This window comes from Pteropus alecto, unplaced genomic scaffold (assembly GCF_000325575.1).
Source record: "Pteropus alecto unplaced genomic scaffold, ASM32557v1 scaffold98, whole genome shotgun sequence".
In the NCBI taxonomy this organism is placed as follows: Eukaryota; Metazoa; Chordata; class Mammalia; order Chiroptera; family Pteropodidae; genus Pteropus; species Pteropus alecto.
In genome coordinates, this window is record NW_006443570.1 from 3,902,785 (window position 1) to 3,911,790 (window position 9,006).

Below are 9,006 nucleotides of genomic sequence, written 5' to 3' on the forward strand. Positions count from 1 at the left end.
ATAAAATCATTAGAAAGTGGAAAAATGCAGTGGTAAAACTATTTTACAACAAAGCCACATGTCTCTGTATTTATATAATGGTGTCCATTCTGAGTGGCTGAATATACAAAATTCCTAAGCTTGGTGTAAAGGGTATAAGGCAAAGGAATCCAGGAAAGAAAGGAGAAATCAGTGTAGAATAAAGAGAAACAATTTTATTAAAAACAATTACATAAAAAGCCATATTTGAATTAGGTATCGTTTTAAGGGTATTTTAATAATCTGTAGTCTTTGTGCAATTTTAATACTGTACTTTGTTTGTACCATCGGTTTAATTCTGCTTAAGTCCTTCCTGCATTGCGAGGGGACCCACAAAAACGGGGAGGACTCTTTCCACTGGAGATCTGTTTTATTTCACAAATAACAAAGGGTATGCAATCTCAGTCATGAAATTTGGGGTAGGAAGCCCAGGGTGTAAACTTGGGTTGCAATTTACAGAATAGTATTGTATCACTGGGCATAACCAGAATTGGATAAAGTACCCGCAGATAAAATCATATCAGGAAAAATTTATTTGGAATCTACCATGTGGGAGATGTTGTGCCACAGAGCACAGAACTCCTAGGATGTCCTAGAAAGACAACTTCAGATCAGTGCAAAGACACAGAAAGCACAGACATGATTTAATTTATAGGGTTGGGAAGATACAAGGCCATAAAACAAGACACCTGTTGTCCTACGTTTATGTTAAAGGTTTTGCCTTTTTAAAAAATAATCAGAAACACATAACCATTATTCTTGACATAAATTACACTTTAGATTGGGGGTGGAAATCATGTTTTAAAAATAGGCAGGGAAGGAAAAGTAAAACCAACTGCATGTAATTTTTCAAGTGGAAACAACGGCAATATGAAGATATATGGGTGTCAGACCCACTGGTAGAGGAAGGAGGCTGTGCTCTCTTACCTCTTATGGTGTCACTCTTGTGACCTCTACCATTTGAAAAGCTTTGATGCCACCTTGCCCAAGGGACCCCTGAGCACCGGGAAAAGGGATGAAAGATGCCTATGCCTGACCTCACCTTTACATTGTCTAACGACTGAAGGTATAAATCAGCTTTCCCCTTGAAGACCAGAGCGTCGGAAGCTCATGTGAAATGCTGGAAATATTAAATGATGTCCCTGAGGGTTTTACTGTTACTCAGTTTTCTCCTGTAACCGGGAAAGCTGTTCACATGAAGGATACTCTCCCTCGGGACCTCAATTTGTATATAAAATGAGGTATGAAACTCCAACAACTTCCTGTCACTTTGGAAAGAAAATAAACAATTAGTAGAGGTGGCACTCAGCCCACTGTCTTGTTTATATCTCAGTGGTTTCTCTGCCTGTTCCTGGAGAACAGTTCACACTGACAAAGATGTGAGAATACCCTCATTACAAACCCTGTTTCCAAAGTAATAAATAAATCTGCAGTGGTTAAAAAAAAAAAAATCTCCATAGATAATTCAATGTGTTTTTGTAATGGGGAAAAATAAAAGCTCTTTCTTTTATCCTACTTAGCAGAGGAAGTGTGCTAATAATTAGAACAGAGGATCAGGTCCCAGATACCAGGGTTTCATTTCTAGCTCATCACTGTGATCTTGGGCTGTATCTGAACCTCCCTTCCAGATTCTTCTTGCAGGATTTTTTTAAATCTATGAACTCTTAATCTTCTAATACACCTTGATTCATTAATCCTGACCACTACTTCTATAATAAGAATCTGCAGTAAAAAAATGATCATATTCCTCTTGATGGTGAAATTAAAGTGACTTGCTCGAGTCTCCCAGTTAGTAAGTGGAGAATGCAGGAACCGAAGTACAGGGTCCTCATGCCAGTCCTTAGCATCGGCCTCTTGGCACCTCGTCAATCTTTCTCTCTCCTCTCTCCATCAAAGATTTGAAGTGCTGCTACGCAAAGAATATATTTCCTTTTATAGAAACATTACTATACATTTGTATAGAGCTTTAAAAAATTTAGAGCCCTTCCAAACCTCTTATTTAGTTCGATTTTTATAATAGCTGTATATGAGGTAGGTATGTACAGAATCTGGAATGAGAGGATAAAAGTAAGAAGAAACAGCTTAAACAGTTGAGAAGAAAAATCAGTGAAATATTAAGGATTACCTAAGACATTGTAGAATCTTAATTACGCCAGGCTTGTACAAGATGGCCAGATGTATAAAGATATTGATTAGCCTGCCTGTTTCTGTGCTATAATAGAAGACTGATCTCTAAGTGACCCTCTGCTCTGTGTTCTCAGATCAGAGTCCGGGCATGAAAGGATATTCACAATAGTGTAATGCACTTTTTATTATTCTCCCAACCCCGCGCTCTTTTAACAAAAGTTCTTGCCATCTAACTATGGCTGAATTAGAGATGAATGACACTGCTTCTCAAGGGTGCTGGAGAAAGTGTCTGTGAGGACTGAGGGGGATTCCAAACAGGATATGAGGAAAAATGAAGGGTAAGGTTTTTTTCCCAGAAGCCTAATCTTCTAAAACCAAGTAGAATTGGTGTTGCTTAAATGACTATGTTTAAGGGAACTGGAAAAAAGTCCCTTTTCCAAAAATATCTACTCAGCTGACTTTCTTAATTCCTAAAATTCTGCCATTAGGAGGAGCCCATTCCCTTAAATTAAAGCATTATTTCCTGTTGAAATACAAATGCCTTCGGGAGAGGTAGCACTTTAAGCAAGACATTCTCATCCACAGTGTGGTAACAAACTGGTGCATCAGAGATTGTTGGGAAAGAAAGACCCAAAGTTCCAGCTCTCCCAGGGACAAGGAACAGCCATTTGCAACCATGCAGTATGCCACTGAGCAGAGATAAGAGATAGCTGGAAGTATGTCCAGTAGTGACTTTTACCCATAACGTGTGTGTGGTTGACGATACTGCATTGAGCCATTTCCAGTCATTAGCACCTTGGAGCAGTGGTTCTTAATTGTGGCTGCACATCAGAATTACCTGTCAATCTTTCAAAAAATGTAGATACCTAGACTGTACACTAGATATGCTGGATTAGGATAATCTGGGAGTAGAGCCGAGATGTGTTCATTTTTACAAAGCTCTATGGAGGTTCTGATGCTCAGCCAGGGCTGAAAACCACAATCTTAGAGTGAATTTGTACATTAAGTCCTTGTCAATGTGATGGCTTGTTGGAGGGCCTTGGTGGGGTGGGCCCCCAAGTGGGGGCCTGGACACTGAGTACCGGAACAGGTGGTGAGAGGCAAGAGAGGTGCCATAAGAACGAAGTAACCAATGTGACCTGAAAAAGATCCAAGACAACTTGTCTACAATTTTGACAACTACTCAGGAGTATTATCACCAAGATTTGGAGAAACGGTCTATGAGAGTCAGGACTTCTGCAATAACACCATTTAAGGAACACTAAGGGAATTAATTATTACCTATGCTCATGTAACTTAAGTTTATTTCATCATTTCAAATGGCTAAACAAGCCACTTGTAGACTTTTCACTACCATAGTATCTTTTCCCTTCCCTTTCTTTATAGTTACCTAAATCTTACTCTGCTCAGCTTTTCCTTCGTTACCCTCCAAAGGGAGTCTTTATCAAGTGAATCCGTTAGAATTAGTTCAGCCAGTGGGACAGAAAACCCCAAATAATAGAGGCCTTAACAAAACAGAAAACAATTTCTCTTTCATGTATAGTAAGACTGGAGAGAAGCAGCCTGGAGATGGGAGGGAACTATGCTCAGGCTCCTTCTACCTTGTCTATACCACCTTTGACATATGATTTCTTCCTCATGGTCCAAGCTGGCTCCAGTTCCAGCCAGCAGGAAGGAGGAAAGGGACAAGGAAGGAAGCATCATCGCCCCTCCCCCGCCCCCGATCAGTTTAAGGATACTTGTGTGTGACCCTAGAAGTTGACACTTCCTGTTGATATTCCACTGGCCAGACTTAAGTCATATATCTGAATCCAGCTGCCAGGGAGGAAAGGAAGCAGGGAGCTATTCTGGGTAGCCATAAGCCCATCTAGGAATGCAGAAGAAAGGAAGAATGGATTTTGGGGGCGAGCTTGCGTCTTAGCCACACCAGGGACTGTGTGCACAGCTAAACAAGCACTGGCTGTCACCTTATGAACCTAGAATATCCCACCGGAAAGAAAGCAAATGAGTGTGGTAAGAGAAGACTGTTTAACTTCAGTATAACTTCAGGTGTTGGGTCATTCGTGGTGATTAGAGGAATGTGCTTTCCACTAATGAAGAGTGAGAATTTGTTGAAAGTAGCTATCTGTGGCCCAGGAGTCATAACAGAGGCCTCAAATAAATGAAGTGCTTGGTTTGTCTTTTGAAAGCTTATGTTTCCTCTTGGAATTATGTGATTCGAAAGTCCACCTCTTGCCTAATGAAGGACTGGAACGCGCGCCTTCTTGCCTGAGTTCCTGGAGTCAACTTCTGTAATCTGTCAGGAGCAGAACAGCATGCGAGACCATGGATTTCTGCACTAGCTGCTGGTCCTCATAGTGCTAACTAGGAGGAATGTTAATACTAATCTCACATACTAATTCTGCTTAGATGTGTTTAAAAAAGATCCTGATCAATGAAAAGGTGTACTCTCCCCTGACTCCAAGTGCATAACTCTAGGGTTACAGATGTGTCAGTATCTTCCAATCAATGACAGATCTGAGAGTACAACCAGACAATGCTGCTCAAAAGCATGTGATCTAAAATACAAGAAATCTGTTTAACTCTATGGTTGTGTTTGGGTTGCTTCATTGATGAGGATGGTTTTAAAAGTAAAGCACTGCTTCGTTTCCCATCTGATCTTCCTAAATCATCCAATAGTCATGTTCTCTTTCCTTGTGTTTATTTGTCCAGCTGATTGAATCGAATGGCCAGTTAGCTCAGTTAGATAGGGCATAATGCCAATGAGACCAAAGTCACAGGTTTTATCCCTAGATGGACTGATTGGTGTGCAGAGGAAAAATCGGTTCCATGTCTACATAATTGCTTCTCTATCCCTGGCTGGCTGTTTTGAAGGAGTGCATATTTCTTAAAAGGGAGATCAAGTAGGAAAGAAAAAAAAATAGAAAAATCGGAAAGGTCCTTAGACAGAGTTGGTGGACCAGAAGTATCTTTTATTTTTTTATTTTTTAGGTGAGGCAACCCTTGGTTGACCTCACAGACTGCAAAGACCTTGTCAGCTTACAATCCCTTATTTTTTATTTTATTTTAATTTTTTACGCCTACAGCACCTGGTCTTCCTAGGTGGTCTCCCATCCAAGTACTAACCAGGCCCGACCCTACTTAGCTTCCGATATCAGACGGGATTGGGGTGGTTCAGGGTAGCATGGCCGTAGACCAGAAGTATCTTTATACAAAGAGGAATACAAAGTAGTTTGGATATGAGATGGTCTCTCTAACAATTAGCCATCCTACTTTCAGAAGACTGTGACCCAGAAGCATGGAAAATGAACTGTGACATCAGGAATGGAAAAAGAAAGCTAGAGTGGTGAGAACAATGGTCATAATCACAGACTGGGGTTCAGAGCTCTTCATTTCCTACTTCATGCTTGATCCCAGACACCATATTCTGTGTCCTATTTCCAACCCCACCTCAGTGTTTCCCACTCCATGGCGAGTTGTCATGATGTTATAGAAGAAAATCATCTCCAAAACAGGAATAACATTTGTGACTACTTTTACTTGTTTTAGATAGAAATGTCATATCACATTATAGGAAGACATTTCCCCCCTCTTATCAAAAGTCTGTCAGTCTGTCCACATAACCCGGAGAACAAGTGTGTGTGTGTGTGTGTGTTTGTGTGTATGTTTTTATCCCTCTGTGAACAAACGAGCTCAGCACCTGCACAGGCTCCAGGGTGGCCACAGCCCTCATTCTGACTCGGAGCCGGCTGCTGCTCTTGGGGAGAGAAAGTAAAAATGATTGATTCAACATCTTAATTAAGATAAACAAACATAGAGGAACATCAAATAATGGACCTGACAGTTTGAAACAAACTGAAAGTACAGCTTAGCATTTCATAAAAGAAAAAGCGTTTGATGTAAGAATGGCAGTTTAATAATTTGTAAATATCACTGGCTTGGTATTATAGCTAATCCAAATATTTTTATTTCTCATCATAAGTTACCCTCTGCTGATGGCTTGTCCTCTTCAACTTACAGCTTTCACCCTGGAGCCTTTGACAGGGGTGGAGAGAAGAGGAAGAAAAAGGGTCACAGGTTCTCGGTGGAATGTGAATTACACTGTCAACTTCCTTTCTACTTTCTGATTCAAATATTCCCTGGAAAATACCACTGACCAGCCCAAAGAATTTACCACCCTTTTCTTCATTTCCTCTAAAAAGTATCGAAATTTAATCATTATACCATTTCCTTAGCTTCTGACTGTTTTACTAATTAAGAGAGTCTGAACTTTCCCCCATTCCTAAAATGTAAAGAAATGGGAAAACGGAACCACCATACTAACTATAACGTTCCTACGATGCTGTTTGTATATCAAAATAAAGTAGGCAGCTATAGATATATACCAAAAATGTGTTTTAACGCCCTAATGTCCTACAAAGAAGGATGGGGTAAGAGTGTCCTTGTTAATGCCTATGACTACCGCCAAAATACCTTTGGGTGGGTACGGAGGATAAGCAGGAAGTTGTAATAGCATTCATAAAGAGACGGATGTGGAAACCTCTATGTTGGCCAGAGCATTGTGATTTAGTTCTTGTGAAGAAAAATACAGAGAAAATTTAGGCAGTTTTACCAATTTATTTGGATTTCCAAGGGCGTAAGTCAGAACATAGTTCTGTGAAAGGAACCAAAGGAACACCACTGGGCAGATGGAGGCTTTGGGCTTTTTTAAAGGTGTGTAAAAGGGAGGGGCGAGGAAGCCGGCCTACAGTCAGAGACGGATTCGGGACAAGAGCACTCCCTGTGGCTTTTCCTTTTTTTTTTTTTTTTTTGCTGAGTCTCTTAACAGCAGCGATTTTTATTTTATGTTTTACTGCTCTCATCGGATACCCAGTCCAGGCAGAGGCGGGTGTTGAGAGGCAAGGGCCCACCGAAGGGAGCTGCAGTTCTGAGACTTCTCCACAGGGAAGCAGTATTAGATCAGGGTTGAGACAGAGGTGGCCCCAGCCCCACCACCAGCTTTCCCCAATTCTGATTTGAGACAGTTGTCCTTCTTTCCTTCCACTGTGGACAAGATGAGTACCAATAGGGCCAGCTCACCTTGCAAAAGAGCCCCGCCTGAGCCTAACTACAGTCCTCCACAGAGTCCTCCACTCCCAGGTCTGTTTCTCTGAACTTAAACAACTGGTTCCTAGAATATTGCTTTGTTGATTCCATCTCTGACCTATGCATTGTCTGAAATGGCCTTAATTTCAGCTGCTGGGTTCACATCACTACCACAGAGAAGAAACCTGCAGAGGGGACCTTAGCAAAATGTCAGGCATGTGTTTTCCTTGGCAGTCCGAATTCTGGCAACCTCTCAATGGTTGGATAACTCTGAACATTTCTCAGAAAGGAGTCAATTCTGTCTTTGGCACTCTAAAGAAAATGGTGCCAGCAATAACTTGATTTTGTTTGAGTTATTGGAAGCAATATGATATTATGGGAAAAACTCCTAAATAAAGAGTTTATAAGTTAGGTTCTATCTTAACAATGTCTCATTGATATATTGTGTGGTAACAGTAAAGATACTACTTACCTTCCTTGCACATAAAATAGAAATAACATCTAACACATTTCTGGTAAGTCTTAAGAACTATTTATGCTACATGGAATTTGCTCAAAGTACTCAATACTGTGACTATTCTTAAAATAGAAAATTTTGACCCTCATATACTGCTGGTGAGACTGCAAATTGGTACAGTCACTATGGAAAACAGTATGGAGGTTCCTCAAAAAACTAAGAATTGATCTACCATATGATCCAGCAATCCCTCTACTGGGTATTTACCCCAAAGACCTGAAAACCCATATCTGAAAAGAAATTTGTACACCAATGTTCATAGAAGCATTATTCACAGTGGCCAGGACATGGAAGCAACTGAAGCGTCCTATGACAGATGATTGGATAAAGAAGCTGTGGTACATACATACAACGGAATATTACTCAGCCATAAGAAGAGATGGACTAATGCCATTTGTAACGACATGGATGGACCTCGAGATAATCATATTAAGCGAAATAAGCCAGACAGAAAAAGTTGAAAATCACATATCACTTATATGTGGGATATAAGCCTAAAAGCAACAAATGAACAGGACAAACGAACAGAGACTCATGGACACGGACTATAGACTAGTGGTTACCAAAGGGTAGGGAGAGAGGGGTGGGAGGACGTAGATGGGGTAAAGGGGGTCACATATGTGGTGACAGAAAGAAATCTAACTATGGGAGGTGAACACACAGTGTAAATATATATATATGCCTTATTGTTAAAGTGTACAGCTGAAATTTATTAGATTTCGTTAACCAATGTCACCATAAAATAAATAAATAAGAAAATTTTTGACATTTCTTTTTTCAGATATTCTCCGAAATACATTTACTTTAGTTGACAAATTGGCAAATACGACATGTATCAGATTTAAAACTTTCTAAGAAATTAAAATCTTGAAAATTCAATGCAGTGAGCAGAAATTCCATTTTCAGCATTTCATGTGGTCAGTGTGGAAAGAAGGGACATGTAAGAAAGAACTGAGGTCTGGGTTTCCTAAAATATTTCTTAGGTAGCCTCTCTCTCATCGCACATTTTATTTTTTTACCTGAAATACTTCAGAACTTAAATGTTTCTGCCGAGTTTGAAAAGGGTGTGTAGTATTGACTTCTCCACACGGATATCATTGTTTTTCCTTTATAGTTTATCCAAACCATTTTCAGTTACCGCTAAATCAGTTACCCTTCTTTGAGGGACAATCAATAGAAAGCAAGCAGGAAGCAAAAAGACTTGTCTTCTCAAGGGTCTCCCAGTGACTTTGTCTCCTGGACAGGCTGATGAAAACAGG

The 9,006-nt window shown here is 40.2% G+C and overlaps 1 pseudogene; it reads right to left on the bottom strand.

The window, feature by feature from the left end:
* Window positions 1-5,222: 5,222 nt before the first annotated feature.
* On the bottom strand, window positions 5,223-5,341 carry LOC112473253 (annotated as a pseudogene).
* Window positions 5,342-9,006: the final 3,665 nt, after the last annotated feature.